Below are 24,808 nucleotides of genomic sequence, written 5' to 3'. Positions count from 1 at the left end.
AGGAGAAGGGAACATCCTTCCTTCTCTTCATATGATACTCCCCATCAGCATAGACCCAGCAGTAATACTTTATTGGTTCCTGTCTCCAGCTTCTTTTGGTATTTGCATAACTGACTGAACTTGCCCCTTTGAGATAACAGCAGCAGCGGGAAGTGTATACTCTTCAGAGGTCTGAGGTTCAACTCTGCAGGGTCTTCTCCAAGCTTCTAGGTTCTGATCATCTCCCCTCTTTATTTTCCCAGTCTTGGAAGTGATATTTCCTGCAGATATTACCTCTGGGCTCCCCCAGTCAGTGTTCTCCTTTTGTTCTTTCAGCCCTCTTACACCCATGTAAATTCCCTATATTAAATCCCCTCTGTTGAAATACCTAGCATGATGTCTGTTTTAATGACTGAACCTTGACTGACAGAATGAGCAAAAATGAAACATATCCTAGTAAATTTTCTAGACTTCAGAAACAAAGTGTCCTGTGGGCAGTAAAACATAAAGATTATATCACCTACAAGGGAAAAAAACAAAGTTGATAATATTCAACCCTAGAAGAGGGTAAATACAACAATGCCTATAAACTTCTAAGGGAAAAAAGAGTCCTAAGAACATTATAACCATCTAAAATGTTGTTCAAGTATAGAGCCAACAGATAAATATTTTCAGATTTACAAGAATTCAGGAAAAATATTCCTTTGAAATATTTTTGATGAAACTAAAATAAACATTTTCTCAAACAAAAGATGTATACTCTGTGACAAATGAACTGGCAATAGGCATTACCTTCTCTTAAATATATGCCAAATACTAAAGTAGACGGGAGATTGCAAATGTTGTGAAATATGGCAATGAGCCAAAAACTTACTAACAAAACTCAAGAAGTAGAGGAGACACATTTTCTAACAGATTGTTGACTGTTTGTAGAAATGCAGTAGACTTTTATCCATTTGGGGGGAAGATTTGAATATGACAATCAGTAACCTTGGTCCAGTGGACTGGACATTCATGGGACACTGCATGCCCAAACTAGAGAAAGCACATTTTTTCAAGCATATAGGGAACACTTATAAAAACGTATTATATGGTAGACCATAAGATAAGCAGAGGAAGAGGGGATGCACCTCAGCTCACTGGTGAGGCTACCACAACCTTGATTCCAAACACAAATCAAGGATAGTACAAGAAAGGAAAATCACAGGCTGTTCTCAATGATGAATATAGACATAGGAACCCAAAGCACTACATTAACAAACTAAATTTAGCAAGTTTTAAAAAGATTACTATGTTTAGTTTATTCCAGAAATGTAACATTAATTTCATATTAGAAAATTGATCAATGTAATTTACCACATTGATAATTTAAAAGTGAAAAACCACATGGATATAGAAAATCAATCTGATAATAAAGTCAAGTACAGACTCATAATCATAACAGTCAGCAAACTAGAAATAAAAGGACCTTCTCTTACCTGATAAAAGACATCTATCAATATTGACAGCAATTATTGCACTTAATGGTGACAAAATGAAAGAATTATCTTTAAGATCAGATAAAAAGAAAACCCAAAGCAGCCTTCTATCACAACTTCTGTTCAGCTGTACCGGACGTGCTAGCCAGTGCAATAAAACAAGAAGAAAATTTAATGTATGAGAATTGAAAAAAGGGAAAGCTGCCATTATAGCAGATGATGTGATTATCTATGTAGAAAGTCTGAAAGAATTAATAATTCATGAGTTAAAAGTTTAGCAGTTTCCCTGAATTTCCTTTCCTCCATGTCATTTAATTTTTCTTTTATAGTTTTTAAAATCCTGTCTCTGGGCTACATTCTAGGTAGTTCCTTTAGATCTTCCAGCTGTTGCTGCCACAACATATTCTTCTGATGGCTAAGCCTGTTTCCTCCCATGCTGCCGTGGTGCAGCAGAACTGGACCTCACAGTTGCATCTTCTCTCTCTTCATGTGGTATTCATCTTCTGTCCCTCTCAGGAAACGTGAACTTAATTGGAGTTTGTTCCTGGAATCCTCTCTGGTAGTCCCTCACCTTGCCATCTCCTGCCAATTTTCATTTCCCTCCTCCAATAGTACAGGGACAGTCCAGCAAGTCTCTGGCTATGGAGATATCTGATGAGAGATTGAAATTCCAGCCTCCTTTTCTAGTATGCATCCATCACTTTATGAGTAATTCTCTTGAAACTCCCATCTTGGTTTTGAACAAAGAGAGCATCCTCCCTCAGCCCAGTCAGAGAAAGGATATATGGTAATGGTGAAGGTTTAAAACTGCTCACTTTATAGATACTAAAGAGCCATGGGCTTTCCCCCAGTTCTCACTTTGTATTAACTAGGAGAGAGATGGGGTAGGGTGGGTGGTGGGAGTGTCTGTTATTTTGCTCTCCAGTTCATACGCCTTTCAGGGGGGTGGCTAGTCCCAACTCTAAATGGCTTGATGAACTTAGATTTAGAGTAATTAGTCTTTTGTTATCCACTTTGGGCCTTAACTGTAACTCCAGGGCAACAGGAAAATCCCACGCAATATCTGATTATCCATTGAAGCATTATTTTTGAGAAAGGTCAGTCAGTCATTGAGCTACTCAACTGTTACTGTCAGTTGTATTCCCAACTGTACTTCTTAATTTACTCTGCTTCACTCAAATAACTAAATGAATATGTGTTTAGAAGAATTGCAATCTTTCTGAGCTCTTAGTTCTGATATATCCATTTATCTTGTAATTTCTAAAATTACTTCTGCTATGAGAAAGAGTTGGTCAAATATTTTAGAATGTATGAAGTTTACACAATTCAGTACACTGTAGCCTCATCATGGGTATTCCCCAAAACAATAGCAAACAAAAAAACCCATCAACTTCTGGTTAGCTTTACAGATCAGAGTATGTACAAGCACAATCTATTGATTGTCTGAGATGAACACACACTGGCATCACCCATTAACAACTCTAATTAGGGGAGCCATCAATTAAAGTAAAGTAGGCCTTGGGCTGAGACTAAACGTGACAGAAAACAGTCATGATCTGCTAATTGTCTAATCACTAATGGACATTATTAGTGAATTGAAGGACATTATGACTCCCATAAAAACAGTAAAATTTTAAAATAAAAGGACATGTGTTTATTGTAAAACAAGTTAAACAAGACAGAAAAGTATGAAAAAGAACATAAAAATCTCCACAAATCCCCTGACTTGGAGATAAATGCTATTAATATTTTGGTAGATATCTTTATAGACATATAGATACTGTTCTTTTGAGAGAATCACATTTTGTTACTGTTTTGGGTATCTGTAACATACATTACCATTTCAGATGCTTCTCAATATTCTCCATAACCTCTTGACGTTCTTTCCTTTTCTAGGAGTAAGATAAATGTTTAACCAGTGTCCATTTATAGACTACTAGCCTGAAAAGAAGTGATAGGAGCAATCTCCAGAAGCCTGGAATGTGAAGAAGCTATGGAGAATTTTGAGAAACATCCAAAACTTCAAGAGTTGCCCACAATTTTAGGGAAATTCCCCAACTTTGATAAGGAAGACTATATTTGAAGACATGACGTTAGCAAGTTAGTTCTGCCCATGATCTCATGCTGGTGTTAAATTGGTGGTAACTTCTTTTTAGTTTCCTTCTGTGTGGATCTTCTTTATAATTGTCTTTCTGGTGTCTCCTTTAATTGCCTAAGCAGGACTGCCACCTAGCTTCGGTTGCTAAGCTTTCAGAATGTCAGAGCTTCCATCAAATAATCAGTGGCCAACTTGAAGGTCCCTTCAAATGCCTTTTTCACTTATCACTTCAAGTGCCTTTATCCCAGGACAAAGGAGCTCTTTATTTGGACTATTATAGTTCAATCTTTGTTATATTATCACTGCAGGCATTGAAGTTTTCAGAGGAAAAAGTAGAATGATTTATCCTTGTGTGAACAGAGGATAACAAGAATGAACAGGACCTTTGGCCACCCAGAGGATGCAGCAAAAGGGATAATGCCTTGATTAAGGGTGGTGGGCAGGGACATCCTTCTTCCCCAAGGAGATGTTAAGTTTCATAGATCACTCAGAATATCAGGTGCCTTATAATAGAAATAATTACTTGATTACTGTCAGAATCAGTGGTTCTCAACCCTGGCTGCACATGAGCATTATCCCGGAGGCTTTGAGACAGTATTGATGACTAGGCCTTACCTCTGAAGACACTGATTTAATTGTTCCAAAGTGTTTCTCAGGCATCAGTATTTTTCATCTTTTCAGTGATTCCAGTGAACACACAGGGTTGCAAATCACTGGTCAAAATGAATAGAAGAGAGTGGAAGTCTCATATCTATAATTTAGATTGTGCATGATGTCAGTTTGAACATCTGTGGGTGAAGGAGAAATGGAAAAAAGGTAGGAAATGTTCCCATTTCAGTCATTTGTGCTTTAGTGTTGTTTCCTTATAGCTTGGATAACCATATAATTTATTGTCCAAATCAGGACGCTTGTGAAAGCTAAAGAGGGAGCTACTAACAATTATGCCAGGATAACAGTTGTTAACTGTAACTGTCCAGGCGAACTGGGGCCAATTGTCACTCATAGCTGTGGCCTGCCTCTCCTCTTGGTCTCAGTAACGGCCCAAAATTAAGCTATGCTTTTGTTGATGTTTTAATATCTGCCCATCAGAAGATTTTTAACTCATTTTTTCAAAATGTGCTTTTATCATGTGAAATTTTGGCAATTCATTTTTGGAAAGATTTTTTGAGGGTTTCAAAAGTCTACTTTTTCAAGATTCTTACTTCACTTTTTCACCATGGCTCTCCTGCAGGAGAGACAGGAAATAAAACCCACATACATTATGGGGGTTTCTCCTCCACTGTGGATACTTTTTAGGACCTCCAGCCAAAGTTTAAAGAGAAAGACATTAGAAACCACTTGTTCTAATTAAGTTTTTAGTTTGTATGTAGATTTTGTACATACATACTGGGTCCATTTCCCGTTAACAGAGAAAATTAAATGTTAACTGAACTTAACACATTTGTGAATGCGGAGTCTTAATTAATTGCCTTTATTGATTAAGTTTGTTCTTCTTGCCAAATGAAATGTCTATGAAAGCTCTATAAAGAAGTAGAAGTGTCATATAAGTGGAAGGCATTATTATATCACTGAAAGTTTGTATTTTAAAACAAAGAAAATCCTCAATTTCCTGGGGCTTTGATTCAATGGGTTTTCAATATATTTTTTTTAACCTGAGAACAATTTTAGCAAATAAAATCTTACATGGAAATTCTATAGATAAAACAAGCTAAAGATCAGCTTCTTGGATTGAAGTGAGAAGAGTTGATTGGTGTGGGAATAGGGGAAGGGGGCTATTCAGCCCACATGCCTCACCTCCACCCTTTCTGGATAGGGGCACAGGAAGAGAGTAGAGGAGTAACTTTGGGGATGGGAAATCTATAGTGTGTTCCTAATTTCAGTCCCAGATTTCTGCTATAACTCAATATATTAGTTAACTTCTAGAAGTTTCCTTTTCATTTGAGGGAGGATAATTGATTCTACCATCTGCTTGCCACTCAGGGATGGTATGTGAGCCAAAGGTGATAAATATGACATGCTTTGATTTCTGCCAAAGATAATTTATATAAATCTAAAGTATTTTATATTTGTGTAATAAAATTATTATTAATTATTTAGAAAGCAACAGTCCAGAGAGAAAAGGAGGCAGAGGTTTAGTTGTTGATGTAAAGAGTATTTCCTTAAGAATACTACACTTTTTTGTTTTGCTTTTGTAATTTCTTTTTTTTTAATTGAAGTATAGTCAGTTTACAATGTGTCAATTTCTCATGTACAGCATAATGTTTCAGGCATACACATACATACATATATTCTTTTTCATATTCTTCTCCATCGTAGGTTACAGCAAGATATTGAATATAGTTCCCTGTGCTGTACAGAAGAAACTTGTAGATCTGTTTTATATATAGTAGTTAGTATCTGCAAATCTCCAACTCCCAATTTATCCCTTCCCATCTCCTTTACCCCTGGTAATCATAACTTTGTTTTCTATGCCTGTGAGTCTTTTTCTGTTTTGTAAATAAGTTCATTTATGTCTTTTTTTAAGATTCCACATATAAGTGATATCATATGGTATTTTTCTTTATATCTTCTGTTATTCATAAAGCCAAGGTAACAGGTCTACAGTTATGTTTCTTTCAAATTTCCCTCTTTTTTATGAAGTATAGTTGATTTACAATGTTGTGTTAGTTTCACATGTACAGCAAAGTGATTCAGTTATATATATGTGTGTGTGTGTGTCTGTGTGTCTGTGTGTGTGTATATACTCTTTTTCAGACTCTTTTCCATTTTAGGTTATTACAAGATATTGGATATAGTTCCCTGTGCTATACAGCAAGTCCTTGTTGTTTATTGATTTTATGTATAGTAATGTGTATCTGTTAATCCCAAGCTCCTGATTTATCCCTCCTCCATTTTCCTCTTTGGTAACCATAAGTTTGTTTTCTATGTCTGTGAGTCTGTTTCTGTTTTGTAAATAAGTTCATTTGTATCATTTTTTTAGATTTCACATATAATTGATATCATATGGTATTTGTCTTTGTCTGACTTACTTCAGTTAGTATGATAATCTCTAGGTCCATCCATGTGGCTACAAATGTCATTATTTCATTTTTTATGGCTGAGTAATATTCCACTGTGTGTGTATGTATGTATATATATATCTCATATCTTCTGTCAGTGGTCATTTAGGTTGCTTCTATGTCTTGGCAATTGTAAATAGTGCTGATATGAACATTGGGGTGCATGTATCTTTTCGAATTAGAGTTTTCTCTAGATATATGCTTAGGAGTGGGATTGCAGGATCATATGGTAACTCTATTTTTAGTTTTTAAGGAACCTCAAAACTGTTCTCCATAGTGCCTGCACCAATTGACATTCCCACCAACAGTGTAGGAGGGTTCCCTTTTCTCTACACCCTCTCCACCATTTATTATTCATAGACTTTAATGATGGCCATTCTGACTGGTGTGAGGTGATACCTCATTGTAGTTTCAATTTGCATTTCTCTGATAATTAGTGATATTGTGCATCTTTCATGTGCCTGTTGACCATCTGTATGTCTTCTTTAGAGAAATATCTATTTAGATCTTCTGCCCATTTTTTGATTGGATTGTGTTTTTTTTTAATATTGAGCCATATGAGCTGTTTTTATATTTTGGAAGTTAATCTCTTTTCAGTCACATTGTTTGCAAATATATTCTCCTGTTCTGTAGGTTGTCTTTTCATTTTGTTAATGACTTCCTTTACTATGAAAAAACCTTTAAGTTTAATTAGGTCCCATTTGTTTATTTTTGCTTTTATTTCTTTTGCCTTGGGAGACTGACCTAAGAAAACATTGCTATAGTTTATGTCAGAGAATGTTCTCCTATGTTCTCTTTCAGGAGGTTTATGGTGTCATGTCTTTATTTAGGTCTTTAAAGCATTTTGAGTTCATTTTTGTGTATGGTGTGAGGGAGTATTCTAACTTCATTGACTTACATGTGGCTGTCTAGCTATCCCAACACCACTTGCTGAAAAGACTGTCTTTTCTCCATTGTATATTCTTGTTTCCTTTGTTGAAAATTAATTGACCATAGATGTGTGGGTTTTATTCTGGGCTCTCTTTTCTGTTGTATTGATCCATATGTCTGTTTTTGTGCCAGTACCATGCTGTTTTGATTGCTGTAGCTTTGTAATATTGACTGAAGTCTGGGACGGTTATGCCTCCAGTTTTATTCTTTTTCCTCAGGATTGCTTTGGCAATTCTGAGTCTTTTGTGGCTCCATATACATTTTAGGATTATTTGTTCTAGTCCTGTGAAAAATGTCATGGGTAATTTGATAGAGATTGCATTAAATCTGTAGGTTGCTTTGGGTAGTATGGCCATTTTAACAACATCAATTTTTTCCAATCCAAGAGCATAGGGTATCTTTTTGTATCTTTGAATCATCTTAGTTTCCTTTATCTGTGTTTTATTGTCCTCAGTGTATGTCTTTCATATCCTTGGTCAGGTTTATTCCTAGGTTGGTTTTTTTTTTTTTTTGATGCAATTTTAAAAGGGATTTTTTTAAACTTTCTCTTTGTAATATTTCATTGTTAGTGTAAGGAAATGCAGCAGATTTCTATATGTTAATCTTGTATCTTCCTACCTTGCTGGATTTGTTTATCAATTCTAATAGTTTTTGTGTGGAGTCTTTAGGATTTTTTATACAGAATATTGTTTCATCTGCAAATAGTGACAGTTTTACCTCTTCCCTTCTGATTTGGATACCTTTTATTTATTTATTTTTTTCTTGTCTGATTACTCTAGGTAGGACTTTAAATACTATGTTGAGTAGAAGTAATGAGAGTGGGTATCCTTGTCTTGTTCCAGATTTTAGCAGGAGAACTTTCAGCTTTTCACCATTGAGTATTATGTTGGTGTGGGTTTGTCATCAATAGCTTTTATTATACTGAGATATGTTCCCTCTATACTCATTTTGGTGAGAGTTTCAAATTTCCTTCTTTTATAACCATTTGTCCATCAATTGGTGAATGAATAGACAAATTGTGATATATCCACACAATGGAATATTATTCAGTAATTTTGATACACACGAAAACATGGCTGAATCTCAAAATTATGCTCAAGTGAAGAAGCCCAACACAAATGACCACATACTCTGTGACTTTTAGAAAAGACTAATCTATAGTAACAGAAAGCAAATCAGTGCCTGGGGCTAGAGGTAGGGAAGATTGACTAGAACGGGGTACAAGGGAGCATTTCAAGGTTTTGGAAATGTTTTGCATCTTGATTGTGGTGGTGGTTACACAGATTTATAAATTTATCAAAGCTCATCAAAATATACACTTAAAATAGATTTGTTTTAGTGTAGGTAAACAACATGACAATTTAGTTTATTTTAAAAGTTTCATTTCTTAAGACAAACAGTTTATTCTTGGCACTGATGCTGTTGGAACAAGATGAAATATTACATTGAAAGTCCTGTGCAAGATATAGATCAGTTGGCCTGCTTTTATCTCTTGGACATTATATCTAATTCTAGAAGCTTAAACTCTAGATGTAAATATTATTATTGTAACTACTTCTGTTTTTTCTCCTAGTTCCACTTTATCCTATGATTTATTTTATTTTTTCACTCCATTTTAAATGCTTGCTATTTTTTTATGTTGAATTGCACCCATGCAAGTTATGTGAAATCCTTTCTAGTACAAGGTAGACTATAAATTTTTTAAATAAAATAAACTTACTTAGGTTTCTTTATTATAGGCAAAAATAATGTGTGTTTTCACATCACTGTACTTATACACATACTAGTATACACACACACACAAACACACACACACACACACACACACACACACACACACACACAAACACAAAATTACTAACCATAAATAGATTTAGAAATCCAATGAAGTTGGTGGATTTGAGAGGATATTCCTTAACTGTTTTAGGACTAATAAATGTTTGTTGTCTCTATGAATTATCTCCTAAAATAGAACCTTGACCAAATATGATTAATAGTGGACACCCTGTAGTGAAAAAGCTGGCAAGAAATAATTCTAGAAAATTCATTGGAAAATTCTGGTGTGGATCTAGATATTGTTTATTATGTTAGTGGTGGCATTGGAGATTAATAGCAATAAGCCTGCAGTGGTATGTCAGAATACCTCCAAATCAGCTTTTCTTTCCTAAAATCAAAGCTGTCTCATGGCATTGATGAAGTGTGTTGTTCAAAGATTTGTCACTGGGAAATGTGCCCAAAGAAAAGTAAATAAATGAAGTTTTAGATAAGGAGTTGATGAAATAAATCTAGGAAGAACCCTTACCAAGCACTTTCATATCTTATATATGAAATATTCAAGACTTATAAAGAAATATGTTCCTGTAAAGTAGGAATACGGAAATCAGGGTGAAAAACACACAACTCCATTTGAAGGTACAGATGGTGCCTGTATGTGGTTGTGATAGGAATGAGCAATGCAGATGTGTTAATGACTTTAAAATGATCTAAAAATATGAAGTTCAAATGTGTTCAAATACAAAAAACAGAACTAAATAAAAGGTGAACAGTACAATATAAAAAGTAGAGCAACAAACATCATCTATAATTTTTGTATCGATTAAAATTTGCTCTGTTGTAAGTTGAGTACCCTTATTTTAAACTGTTTTTATAAATACAAATGAACTATTGGCAAGTAAATTAATCTTTCTCTTCATTATGAATATTCACAAAGGAATAATATTATCACACAACCACTTTTCCTTCCTTAAGTTAAAAGCAGAGATGAACTAAAATTAATTTTCAAATGTTACAGGTTTGCAGTAAAACTATGGCATCAATATTATGCCTACCCTTGACCCTTGCCCTGCAAAGTGTGGTACATGGGTAGACCAGCAGCATCAGCATCACCTGGGAACTAGAAATGCAGGCTCATAGGCTCAACCCCAGACCTCTTGAATCAGAATCAGCATGTTAACAAACTGTCAGGGAATTTGGACGCACTTTAGTTTGAGTAGCTCAGTCCTAAGACATCAGTGTAGCCAGAATTATTCAAGATATTTCTAAGGTGGCCAACCATCCCAGTTTGCCCTGGATTGAGAGATTACCCTGGATTTAGGACATTCGTTGCTAAAACCAAGAATACCAGGCAAATCAAGATGAATAGGTCACTCTAAAACTGACCAAAGTTTAACTTTAGAATTGAGGAGGAGAAAAAATATGGATATGAGGAAATTACACTCTGGGTAGATATCTGTTAATGTTAGCTCTTCTTTCATAGTCTGTGTTTCCACTTACTAATTTTAAGCATTAAGAAAATAAATGAAATGAAGAACAGCTCCCTGTTTTCTGAGATGTTGAAATCTTATAGCCCTTTAGGTCCTCCTATGAATCAAAACTGGAGTCCAGAGTGAAAGGCCTAAGAGATAAAAATCTGTTAACTTTGTCAGTAATCTTCTTGCCATAGGGTTAATACACTTGGTAGTCTCAAGCAAGGCATTTTGTTCTATTCCTTTCCTGGTTTCTCATTCAGGATTGTTGAACTACACCTCTGGCCTGCATGTGATTATCTTATAGTTGCAAAACCTCTAAGGAAAGCCACCCGGGATAGAGCTGTGTGTTCTCATTAGTTGGGAAAACAAGGCTCTGTTTATTCCTCATTCTAGTATCATGGGGATCCTGGTTTAATTCCATCACAGGTCTAGATGTTGATTTCACACAAAGGGATTAGCCTAGGCATCTGTGAAAGTTCTAAGGCAGCCTCATAGGAGCCATCTGACTCAACACGGTGTGTCTAGGGAAAACTGGGTGTACGAAATACATCATAGTTTTCTTTTAACACATGTGATTAGAAAATATTTATGAAGTAAAATCAAGCAAATAAAATGCCAGTGATGCTCTCTCATTTATCGTAGACACTGGTGTTTTGAAATCAGGCCTGATAGTAGTGCTCACCCTCCATGAGTACGGGGTGGATAGTCACACACTGAAGCAGATGCTGCCAGTGATCTTCCCATAACCACACCCTCTTCCAACCCCTTTACCATTCCCATGTCTCTTGACTCTATGTGGATTTTCATTCCCAACAGCCAGCACCTACATCTCTTAGTTGGCTGACTACCCTCAGGCCACTGGAGCCTGATTTGCCTGGAGACGTGGAAAGCTGGAAGTGCCTGGGAATTCTGTATCCCCTGAGAGCAGCGCTTAACCAGTGATTGACAGTGAAGAGAATTAATATTCCAGCTCCCTTGCCGCCTGATGGGGACAATTCTTAGATGTGTTTTATACTGTCTCCACAAATCCCCTTTGAGACTGACCCAAAGCAGTATTCCTTGGAACTTTACTTGCTATCACACCCTGGCTTGGCCTCCTTTCCTTTCTTGTCTCGTTTCTCCATTTGCCTACTGTTTTTTTTCTAGAAATACTTCCTAATAATTCACTTTCACATGAATCCTTGTCTCTCTGCCTCTGGGCAACCTAAGACATTCATGTCACATTATCTGAAGAACATCTAAATCTCTCCTGTCTCATAAAGACAGAGGTTTATACGAATAGACATGCAAATGGCCCTTAAGCATATGCAGAGATACATTGATCATGATAAGAGAAATGAAAATTAAAACTACACTGAGATACTACTTCTCACCCATCAGAGGGGCAAAAATTTTCAAGATTTGACAACATGCTCCATTGGTGAGGCTGTGGGGAAACAGGTACCCTCATTACAGAGCTATTGAAACTTAATGACTAACTCAATAGTCTTATTCTTAATAATAATATTGTTTTTGAGACTTTTATGGTATGCAAAGTAGGAGAAATCAAATTATTAATTGTTAATTTAATTAAGAATAAATTTTTTTCACTGTAAGTGAAGGGATACAAATATAAAGTCAAAAAGAGCCCTATAAACTTAAATTTGCCTTGGAAATATCAGTATAAATTCATGATTTCTTTTGTACTTTCTAGAAATATACATATTTCCTAATTCTATTCACTTAAAAAATGTAGAATCAATGAAAACCCAATAAGAATGAGGACCCTAACATCTCAATTATGGTCTCTAAATAGTATTTGCTACAAAAAGGAATCAGAGCTCCTTAGAGTAATGTTTAGTTCCAAGTCTGGAGCAGGGAAGGTATAAAAGGAATCTGAGATGCCACGTTGTTCTAGAAGGCAAGGAAGCTATCGAAGTCTGTTGAGGTCATGACAAAAAGGTTCCTGCTGGTGAAAGATGGGACAATTTCAGCATCAAAAAGAAAAATGAAGCACACAAAATACATAAATATCTATGATTTTATAATACTTGAAAAAAGTGAGCTTCTTTGGAAGTTACTAGAACATCAACTCATTTTTAAAATTGATTAATAAAGAGAAGGAATCCAGTATTCTGTTTCTTGTACAAACTATGTTTTAGGGTAACTGCATAGTTGATGCACAGCATTTCTAGCATAAATCATCATAAGCTGTTAAAATCATTAGATGGATGTCAGTGGGGACCTTTATAATGGATCAGGCTGACAAAACCTGAACCCCATGTCATCAGTCAAGTCACAGAAGGAAACAATATGATCTTATTGTCATATAAGCCAAATAAGATAATTTAGGACAGTTTAATTAAAGGACTATTTACCAAGGTGTGGACATGGTTAAGGAAAACTAACATGGAATGATGGAGTACCCTAGGATTTGCATGAGCAGGAGGCCATTAACTCTAAGCCTGAAGGGATAAAGAGAAGGAGCAGTTACCAGAACCTTAAAAGAGAACTGTAGCTTTAAGGGAAGGTCACCCAATGGGAGCTGTGGCCTATGGTAACCACTGCCAACCTGTGGTAACCCAACAGGGAAGCAGCCAGGGGAATAAATACCTCAACCTCACTCTCTTCCCATCCTGTGATTGATGGGTGTCTACCATTGGATAACCATGAGCCAAAAGACAAAGAAATCTGTTGATGGAGTCTATAAAAGTCAGCTCCTGGAGCAGAGAGCAGGATAGAGAAGAGTGGAGAATGGAACTGGAGAGATAAATAAGGACTATCTGACACACAAATGATAAGTCCTTGCAGCACCATTCTCATTCTTTAATAGACTTGAATAAAAGACCAGACTTCATAAGGATGCTCCCACCTTCTCAATTTCTCCCTCATGTTGAAAACCAATAAAATACAGGCTGGTGTTGCAATAAATTCCAACAGAGTCCTCAGGATGAAGGCTGCAGCGACCCTATTTGTTCATCCCATTTGCCAGCTGGCAGACTGAAACATCCACAGTTAGATTCAAGGTTTGGTTAGAATTCTGGGCTCCAGGGACTCTAGAGAAAGTTAAAACCTGTAACAAATCCAATCTTTCTGGCCCCTTGCAGTTCCATTAAGTTGATTTTACACGTTAATTCTCTTCAACAGAATCTTGTCAAAACTCCAAATCTTCCTTTCTCTCCCAGTAATTTTTCCAGAGCTCCTAATCTTTCTATCCATGAAAAGATCTCATGATTCTTTAAGGCTTTTTAATTGAAGTATAGTTAATTTACAACGATGTGTTAGTTTCAAGTGTACAGCAAAGTGATTCAGTTATACATATATATATATATATTCTTTTTCATATTATTTTCCATTATAGATTATTATAAGATATTGAATACAGTTCCCTGTGCTATACAGTTGATCCTCGTTGTTTATCTATTTTATATATAGTAGTGTGCATCTGTTAATCCCAAACTCCTAATTTATCCCTCCCTCCCCGTCCCCCACTTACCCCTTTGGTAACCATAAGTTTATTTTCTATGTCTCTGAGTCTATTTCTGTTTTGTACATAAGTTTATTTGTATCACTTTTTAAGATGCCACATATAAGTGATATCATATGATATTTGTCTTTGTCTGACTTACTTCACTTAGTATGATAATCTCTAGGTCCATCCATTTTGCTACAAATGGCATTATTTCATTCTTTTTTATGGCTGAGTCATATTCCATTGTGTGTGTGTGTGTGTGTGTGTGTGTGTGTGTGTGTATACCCCACATCTTCTTTATCCAATCATCTGTTAATGGATATTTATGTTGCTTCCATGTCGTGGCTCTTGTAAATGGTGGTATGAACATTGGGGTGCATGTATCCTTTCGAATTAGAGTTTTTTCTAGAAATGTGCCCAGGAGTGGGATTGCTGGATCATATAGTAACTCTGTTTTTAATTTTTAAGGAATCCCCATACTGTTCTCAATAGTGGCTACACCAATTGACATTTCCACCAACAGTGCAGGAGGGTTCCCTTTTCTCCACACCCTCTCCAGCATTTATTACTTACAGACATTTTGATGATGGCCATTCTGAGTGGTGTGAGGTGATACCTCATTGTAGTTTTAATCTGAATTTCTCTAATTTAGCAATGTTGAGCATCTTTTCATGTGCTGTTGGCCATCTGTATGTTTTCTTTGAAGAAATGTCTATTTAGGTCTTCTGCCCATTTTTTGATTGGTTTTTTTTTTTTTTTTATATTAAGCTGTTTTTGCTGTTTTTATATTTTAGAAATTAATCCCTTGTTGGTCTTATCATTTGCAAATATTTTCTCCCAGTCCATAAGTTGTCTTTTCATTTTGTTTATGGCTTTCTCTGCTGTCCAAAACCTTTTAAGTTTAATTAGGTCTCATTTATTTATTTTTATTATCTTTTCCACTGTTCTAGGAGATGGATCCAAAAAAAATATTGCTGCGATTTACATAAAGGAGTGTTCTACCTATGTTTTCCTCTAGGAGTTTTATAGTATCTAGCCTTACATTTAGATCTTTAATCCATTTTGAGTTTATTTTTGTATGTGGTGTTAGAGAGTGTTCTAATTTCATTTTTTTACATGTAACTGTCTAGTTTTCCCAGCACTGCATCCTTCTCTTGTTCCTGATCCTAGACTAAATGTTTTCAACTTTACACCATTGAAGGTGATGTTAGCAGTGGGTTTGTCATATATGGCCTTTATTATGTTGAGATATGTTCCCTCTATACCCACTTTCTGGAGAGCTTTTTACCATAAATGGATGTTGAATTTTATCAAAAGCTTTTTTCTGCATCTATTGAGATGATTGTATGGTTTTTATTCTTTAATTTGTTAAAGTAGTGTATCACATTGTTGATTTGTAGATATTGAAAAAATCGTTGCATTCCTGGAATAAACCCCACTTAATCACAGTGTATGATCCCTTTAATGTATTATTGGGGTCAGTCTGCTAGTATTTTGTTGAGGATTTTTGCATCTATGTTCATCAGTGATAGTGGCCTGTAATTTTCTTTTTTGTGATATCTTTGCCTGGTTTTGGTATCAAGGTGATGGTGGCCTCCATAGAATGAGTTAGGAAGTATTTTTTCCTCTGAAATATATTGGAATAGTTTAAGAAGGATAGGTGTTAACTCTTTTTTAAATGTTTGGTAGAATTCATCTGTGAAGCCATCTGGTCCTGGACTTTTGTTTGTTGGAAGTTTTTAAATTACTGATTCAATTCCAATATTGGTAATCAGTCTGTTCATATTTTTTATTTATTTCTGGTTTAGTCTTGGGAGATTGTACTTTTCTGAGAATTTGTCCATTTCTTCTAAGTTGTCCATTTTATTGGCATACAGTTGCTCATAGTAGTCTCTTACGATCCTTTGTATTTCTGTGGTGTCAGTTGTAATTTCTCCTTTTTCATTTCTGATTTTACTAATTTGGGCCCTCTTCTTTTTTTTTTTTTCCTTCAAGAGTCTGGATAAAGGTTTATCAATTTTCTTTATCTTTTTCAAAGAACCAGGTTTTAGTTTCATTGATCTTTTCTATTTTTTTTTAGTCTTTATTTCATTTGTTTCTGCTATAATCTTTATGATTTCTTCTACTAACTTGGGGTTTTGATTGTTCTTCTTTCTCTAGATACTTTAAGTGTAAAGTTGTGTTGTTTATTTGAGATTTTTCTTGTCTCCTGAGGTAAGCTTATATCACTATAAACTTCTCTCTTGGAATTGCTATTTGTATTTTTATGTATGTAGTACATTAGTTACATTTCTCGACCTTGGAAAAGTGGCCCTCTGTAGGAGACATCCTATGCATCCCAGCAGTGCACTCCCCTCTCGTCACCCAAGGGCCAGGGGCCAGCCGCTCACAGGGTAATATCTGGCCTACATTTGTGGACATGGTCAGCAGGCTGCGGGACTATAGTTTTCCTGCTTCTGGTGTCTGACCCTTGGTCTGCAAGGCTGGTCTAGAGACTTGTGCAAGCTCTCTGGTGAGAAGGGTTGGTGCCTGCTCACTGGCAGGTAGAGCAGGGTCTTGGCCCTCTGGTGGGCAGGTCCCTGTGGTGACTGTGAGTTCAGGAAGTCTTTAGGCAGCCTCTCTGCTGATGGATGGGGCTGTGACCCCACCCAGTTAATTGTTTAGCCTGAAGCATCCCAACACTAGGTCCTACAGACTTTTGGGTGGAGCCAGGCCTTGGTGTCAAGATGTCAGCCTCCAGGAGACTCGCATAGATGAATGATCCCCGATATGCTTGCCATCTGTGTCTATACCCCTAGGGTGGGCCACAGCTGCCCTATGCCTCCCCAGGAGATCCTCCAAAACCAGCAGGTAGGTCTGGCCCAGGCTCTTATCAAATGACTGCTTTTGCCCTTGGTCCCAGTGTGCGTGAGATTTTGTGTGCACCTTTGAAGAGTGAAGTTTCTATTTCTCCCAGTCCTGTAGGGCTTCTGCAATCAAGCCTTGCTGGCCTTCAAAGCCAAATGCTCTGGGGACTCTTCTTCCCAATGCTGGACCACCAGGCCAGGGGCCCTAGCGTGGGGCTCAGAACTCTCACTCCTGTGGGAAAACCTCTGTAATATAATTATTCTCTAGTTTGTGGGTTGCCCACCCAGGGGGTACGGGATGTGATTATATAGTGAGTCCACCCCTCCTACCCATCTCATTGTGATTCCTTCTTTATGTCTTTGGCCATAGAAGATCTTTTCTGATAGGTTCCAATCTTTTTCATCAGTGGTTGTTCTGCAGTTAGTTGTGACTTTGATGTGCTCATGAGAGGAGGTGAGCTTAGGGTCCTTCTACTCTGCCATCTTGACTGCTTTTTCCAGCGAACTCTCCATAGCCAGTTTTTCCAGAGACCTTTTCCCCATCTCAGCACAGACTCAGTCCAGATAAGAGATCAGACCTAATGACTTTTGTCACTTAGTAACCAGAGTGACCATTATGTACAGTTGATCCTCATGGTTCACAGATACCATATTTGTGAATTTACTTACTCACTAAAATTGACTTGTCACACCAAAATCAATACTCGTGGTACTTTTGCTGTCATTCACAGACATGCACAGAGTAGTGAAAATTTTGAGTTGCTCGCTCAATGTGCATGTTCCTAGCTGAGGTTGAACGTAGCAATGCTCTGCTTTCTTGCTTCAGCTCTCATACTATAAACAAGTGTGCTTTCTTAGGTTTATTTAGTGCCACATTTTCCCAATTTTTGTGCTTTTGTTGGTGATTTTTCTGCTTAAAATAGCCCCCAATCATATAGCACTGGAGTGCTGTCTAGCATTTCAAGCACAAGAAAGCTGTGATGTGCTTCGTGGAGAAAACACCTGTATTAGATAAGCTTCATTCAGGGATGAGTTATAATGCTTTGGGCTGTTAGTTTAATGCTAACGAGCCAACAGTGTATATGAAATCAAGTAGCTTTAAACAGAAACACAGATAAAATTATGTGTCAATAGGTTGATGAAAATGTTATGACTAGAAGCTTGCAGGAACCTAACCCTGTATTTTCCTAGAGGCACTGGTTTAGTATTTGGTAATTCAATGTTTGCAGTGACTTTATAGAACATAACTACTATGAATAACAAGAATAGACAATATTAAGGAAAAGAAAATACTTTGGGAAGTGACAGATAAAATGCCCAGACAACAGGTGGAAACTGGGACTAATAACACTATAGTGTCCTGGAGCCAGCTCCCACTAGCTTACAGAGCTGGTCATGTGCATCTCTTCCCAGCTCCACATTCATTGATGCCACACTGATAGCTTGAAATTGGCCATTGTGGTGGTATTTACACCATGGAAATTGGTAAGTCCTATGAATCAGAGAACCAATTGTTAAATGTTTACCACTGACTTTCACTCTTCCTTTCTGTAGTTTTCTCCTCAAATTCCTTTTGTTGAAGTACAGGAATCACAGTGAAGCTGCCACCAATTATCTTGGCTGACTGTAGCCCTAGAGGGGATAATTCTCAGGTGGATGAGTAGAAGTGTGTGGCAAGGTCCTATGCTTACTGCCTCCCTTATTCTGCCTTCGATTTCTCTCATAGAAAAATCAAACTGGAACCTTGATGACAAGGGAATCTGGGAATTATAGTTTCCAGGCTTTCAGTCCTTGTGATACAAAGGAGAACTCAGAAGGTGAAAATGATAGTGAATATCAGTAAACCCTATGTGACATGGGAGGAAAATAACTCTGGTAATAGTAAATATCAATAAACTATTCAATAAATATTTCCTATGTGCCATCTATGTGCCATTCACTGTGCTAAGGGATTTCAAGCAGTAATTTTCAAACTATGGGTAAAAATCTATAATAGGTTATATTATTAATTTATTATGTTGTAGCCAATGTTATTTAACAAAATTGAACAAAGCAGAATAGAATAGAAATATCAGAGTACATCACATGTATTATGAGTAAATATCGTTTGTAAAATTTTTGTCCCAGATAGATAGATACACAGGTGTCTATGTATGTTTGCAAAGTAAAATGCATTTCTTACTGTTGATTACAGTCAAATAAAGTTTAAAAAACATAGCTTTAGAGCAAAGATTAGCAAACCTTTTCTTTAAAGGGTCAGATAGTAAATTTTTTATGCTTTGAAGGCCATGTGGTCTCTGCTACAGCTACTCAACTCTGCTTCTGTAAGATGAAAGCAGCATAGATGATAAGAAACTGAATGGACGTGGTTTGTTCCAATAAAACTTTATATATGAAAACAGGTGGATGGTGTGTAGGATTTGACTCACGGGCCATAGTTTGCCAACTCCTGATTGAGAGCACTGTTTCTCAAACTATCTGTGGTAACACATCAGTTTTTTGTTTTTGTTTATTGCTACTTAAGACAAGTACTCACCTCACACCATATGCACTTCATCCAAGTGAGTTCAACAACACCCAGTCTGCCCGACGCCTTGTTCAGCAAGATGACTACAGAGAGCACACACTTAAACAGTATGGTCATGTTACATTTCCAGAACGGGTTATAAATACATACTCTCAGTTTTTGTGCTTCTCTACTGCAGACTGCCGACAAGCCATTCACAGACCAGGGACCAACCACATTTTGAGTAGCACTACTTTAGAGAATACAAAGACATAAGAGATACTGCCATTGAATTCAAGAGGTTTATGAGCTAATGGAGACAGACCTGTTAACAAACAACAATAATACAAGGCCGAGTACAATATGTGCTCTAATCCGAAAACTAGCTCATAGCACATGAACATATATTCCCCAACCTTGACCTATCTTAAATGGCCAATTGTGCTTGAGATGGATGGACAGATAGATAGATAGCCAGATAGATAGATACATAGATAGATAGCTGCCATATTCAAAAAAATTATTTAATGTGTACCAACCATTATTAAAAGACCTTTTTATTTGATAATAATCTGTATATATATAATATAAATACACACACAGAATTTTTCTTTCTTTTTTCATTTTGAAAGATGTTTTGTGAAATTTAGAAGGAAAAAGTCCTCTCATATACATCATTATGAACAATTTTTGGTGAATGAAGACTTAGAAAACACCCAGTTCATTTACTGCTCCACTAGAGACAGGCTATTGTTACTTGCATGTCAAATAGGTTGCTTGTCTCTCCAATGAGAACCATTACTGTTTATAAGCTAGTAGTAAAACTAGTTAGGAAATACTTTAAGATTTGTAAATACATAACATGGTTGACGACAGCCAGCTCATAGTGTGATGGAGTAAAACTTCTTGGCACTTGAGAGTTTCTGACCTCTGCCCTCCCCATGGCCTTTAAAATGAACTGTTTTCTTGCTCTTTCCTTTTTCTGTCCTCCAAGGAGGGACTTCTGATGACAAACTGGTTTGGGAGCTTCTGTGCTGAAGAGTCAGAAGGAAATGGTGAAGCAGAGTGTATGGACAAGGGTTTCATGGGATCACGAGTTGTTAGATGTGGGCAAGATATCCGTGTAAGCGTGGGTTGCTAATGTCGAGATGTTGATTAGAAGGAGAGAGGAGGAGAGCATGTCTGTGTTGTGTGATGAGAGTGTCTGGGAGAGGGATAAAAAAGGGAATTTTAAGTCTTATTGCTGAGGGCTATGTGTGTCCCTTCATGGAGTTGCTGAAATATAAGAAAAAAAGTTAACCTATTTAAAATGTACCTTTAGCCATATGAAATATGTTCTTTCAAAAACACCACAATGTGAGGGATGGTTTTATAACACTAGTATTGTCATCTTTAAGCTACTAATATTAACTAGTAACATTTTATCTTGTGCCTTTCCCCATCGAGGTACTCAAAGGATGTTTCAAGCTTTTTCTTCAAGAGTCTGTCAGAGCTACTAAGTTTTCTTTTGGTGAATGCAAGACCAATACGAACAAAGTTAAAAGATTGCATGAATCAGGTTTGACACTTTATCTTGACCTTTATAACCTGATTCAATTAAAATTGGTTCATCTTTCCCCTTCATACAAACCCATGGGATGAGGAAGAGATAAGTAATACTATCTTAGTTTTACAAATGGATGAATTTAGGTGTGAGAGATTAGATGGTTGCTCCAGGGTCACTTAGTGAATTGGGTCTCCTGATTAATTAAATTGCAGAGTTGGCATGGGCTTCCAGTAATTTTTTTGTCCTTAAAAGAATGCCCAGATGATTTTGGCAACTACGAATATAAAAATGAGGGGAATATGTGATCAACCTACTGATGTTCCAGCAGTTTCTTCGTCTTAATGCCCTGTGTGAACACCAGGGTGCTCCCCAGAGACCTTACTCTTGAGGAAGGATAATTTGGACTTTTTGTGCTTTAAAAAATGCTTCACTGCCGCTTAACCTGGGCCCCACCTCCAGCCTCGCCTCTCCCCGCACATTTTGCTAAGAAGAGTCACACCTTCAGTTACTTTAAGCTGGGCTGACACCTAGAGGGATTTCAGACATTGAAATTCTAGAAAATAAGATATTTATTTTGCTGTTTTGAGGAGGAACGACCCAAGAAATATTACCAGCACAAGAGTGGGACAGAAAGAGGACAGTATGAATTTTGCTTGAGTTGTTTTTTATAATGCTATGAAATAGAAAGCTTGAGATTACTCTTAATAACATGCCCGTGAATAAATGGGTCAGGGAGGAGTACCCTGAATCAGTCCTGTCACTAATAAGAGAGGAGGATGTCGCCAGCCTCTGAAACACACCCCCATGGGTAACAGATCTATTAGGTAGATACTGTCCCTCTCCCTGCCAGCAGAACACGATTAATATCATGGAGAAAGCTCAGCAGTGGCTGGGGAGTGCACATTTTATAAAAAAGCCTAAGTGGCTAAAACCTGAAATGTATGTATTTAATTTTCTCCAGAAATGGTTTGCAATCATCTTCCCTCATCCCTGCATTTTTCAGGATGGAGAAGGCCTTTGTGTTTGTCGTACACTTCAATTTCTGGGAGTGACTGATAGCATTGCAACTTGGATGATTCAGATTTTTATTCTCTTTAATGTATTATTTTAATAAGTAAATTTAAAGCAGACTATTTCCCCAGCCTAATTGCTTTCATGGTATTCCACTGAGTCCTTATAGTTTATATAATGAGACTGACTCTGTTGGAAGGGTGACCTGCTTTGCCAGAGGGAATAGAAATCACTGTTGGGTCTAAACTTGTTCCTGGTGCATCTTCCCAGATGCATCAGCACAATCTGATTTGCTTGATCAAGGATATAGCAAGAATGAGACCACTGAATGAGACCTCTTTGAAATTCTGTTCGTGGTTCCTCTAAGGCAGGAATGCAAACTCAGCATCCAGCAAACGGGTCATAACCTTTTGTAGGTCACAGACCTTTTGAGTATCTGATTGATTCAGGCCCTCTAAGATGAGATTAGCCATGCAAGAGATTTATTGAAAGACTTATGAAGAAAAATGAGGGGGAGGGTGGAACTGGGGAGGTTAGGAGAGCCCTCAGAGTTAGCAGGATGGCTGCTCTGACCTCCTGTAGAGGAGAGAAGGAAGGAAGGGAAGTTAGGTGGAAGCATCTTAGACTTCGGTGAAGTTTTAAGAGTTCAGTCAGGCTCTCAAGGAGTCCTCAAGCCAAAGTTGCCTGTTGGAAGAATCTCACATCTCCCAGGAACACACCTGCCTTAGTTTCCCTGTCAGATTCGCTCACTGGCTGAGACCCACTGAGGCTATTGTTCAGTTACACTCCTGAAAGTCAGGGACATTTTCATGACCACCAGTCTATTCCTTGCACTGCACAGACCTACTTCACACAAATTTAGGGAACAGATCCTCTGTGGTTCCCATGGACCTCTCCTCCTGAGGGTAAACCTTGGAAAAGGGGGGTTAGTGGGACAAATCACAACCCCTGTTGCTGCAGTTGGGTCTTGGAGTTGCAATTAGTGCTCATCTTCTCTCCTATTCATTCTAAATTTCTCTCACCCTCAGCTGTTACCTCTGTAGGTCTTTCTGGCTTTACCTCATGGCGTAACCAAAACCTTCATTTCTGAAAGGTCTGAGCCCTTGGGAATCATACCCTTCTGAGTTGCTGCGCATGCCCATGCACAGTCATAACTGGGTAAGAGACTATGAAGAGGTGCCCAAGTTTATCACCTACATAATACACACCTTCCTCCATGCTGCCATTATGTAAAAGCAGCCCCACTACCTCCTGACGATTGGCATCAATTGTCGGCATCTCGTCACAATTGGCTCCTCTTCTTACCTGCTGGTCCCTGGGCACAAGGACTCCAAAGTATATGGTGGTAGCCATACCTTGTAGTTCAATGGGACCCTTTCCTGCATCCTCTGGGAAGAATCCGCCCTCTTTGAGGACCATGACCACCAACCCTGTCATGCCCAGAGCTGATGGGATTGGAAGCACAGAAGCTTCCAATGGTACGTGGAGCCACTTATATTTCTACCCCTTGGTCTCTGGATTCATGTATTAAGGACACAGTACCAGATAGAGGTCTCTGATTTAATATATACACCGTGTCCTGAGGGGCACCCCTTTCTTTTAGAGTATTGCCTCCAAACTATCACTTCAGTTACTTCTTTCAAAAGCCATTCCAGTGCTCTTTGAGGCTGACTGCCTCTGAATAGTGTGGTACATGATATAACCAGTGGATCCCACGGTCATATGCTCACTTCCACCCATCCTTTGGTGTAAAAATGGGTCCCATCTGACCAGATGCCATGTTGCATGGAATTCCAGGCTGGTAGATCAGGCCTTCTATAATCCCCTGGATAGTGGTACTTTCTGAGGCTCTATAGGCAGGGAAGGTAAACCAAAGTCTAGAATAGGTATCTATACTTGCGAGGACAAACTGCTGATGCTTCTTGGATGGAAGGGACTCACTGCTGTTGACTTGACACCAAGTGACCAAGAGATAGTGCCAGGTCTGGAAGCTCAGAATGGGTCTCTGTTGCCAACAGATTGGACATTTGGAGACACCAGTAAGCTAGATCAGCTTTGGTAAGTGAGAATCCATGTTATTGTGGTCATGTCAGCAACCACGGCCTCTCTACAAATATGCCCATCGTGCCAATTCTGTGGCTGATGGCAAAGGCTAGCTGATGTCAACTGGCTGAGTCATTTTGTCTACTTGGTTGTTAGGTGCCTCTTTTGTGGTGAATGATTTCTGGTGGACATTTACGTGTGATACAAAGATCTTCACATTTTGTACCCACATCCATATTTCCATCCGCATGCCTCTACCCCAGAGCTCCTTGTATCTGATCTTTTAGTCTTCCCTTCCAGGCCACTGGCCACTGTACATGAATCCAAATATTCTTACCTCAGACCACTGTTCCTTCCACGTGAAGTTGATGACCAGACATACTTCAGCTCCACCCACTGGGAAGATTAGCCCTCCCATGATCATTTAGGACCACCCCTGAATGTGGTGTAATGCAGCCATCATCTATTTTCAGCTTTCACTCACACACTGAGTGAGAGCTTTATTCCCCTCCTTCAGCTATTTGTATGAGAATCCTCCCCCATGTGTCTATAGGTTTAAGCTTTGGTGGGGCACTGGCACAACTCTTAATGGGTGACATGGAGATCTGGGCTA

Source organism: Camelus ferus, chromosome X (genome assembly GCF_009834535.1).
Source record: "Camelus ferus isolate YT-003-E chromosome X, BCGSAC_Cfer_1.0, whole genome shotgun sequence".
Lineage (NCBI taxonomy): Eukaryota > Metazoa > Chordata > Mammalia > Artiodactyla > Camelidae > Camelus > Camelus ferus.
The sequence above is the reverse complement of the archived record's forward strand: the minus strand, read 5'-3'. Positions refer to the sequence as shown.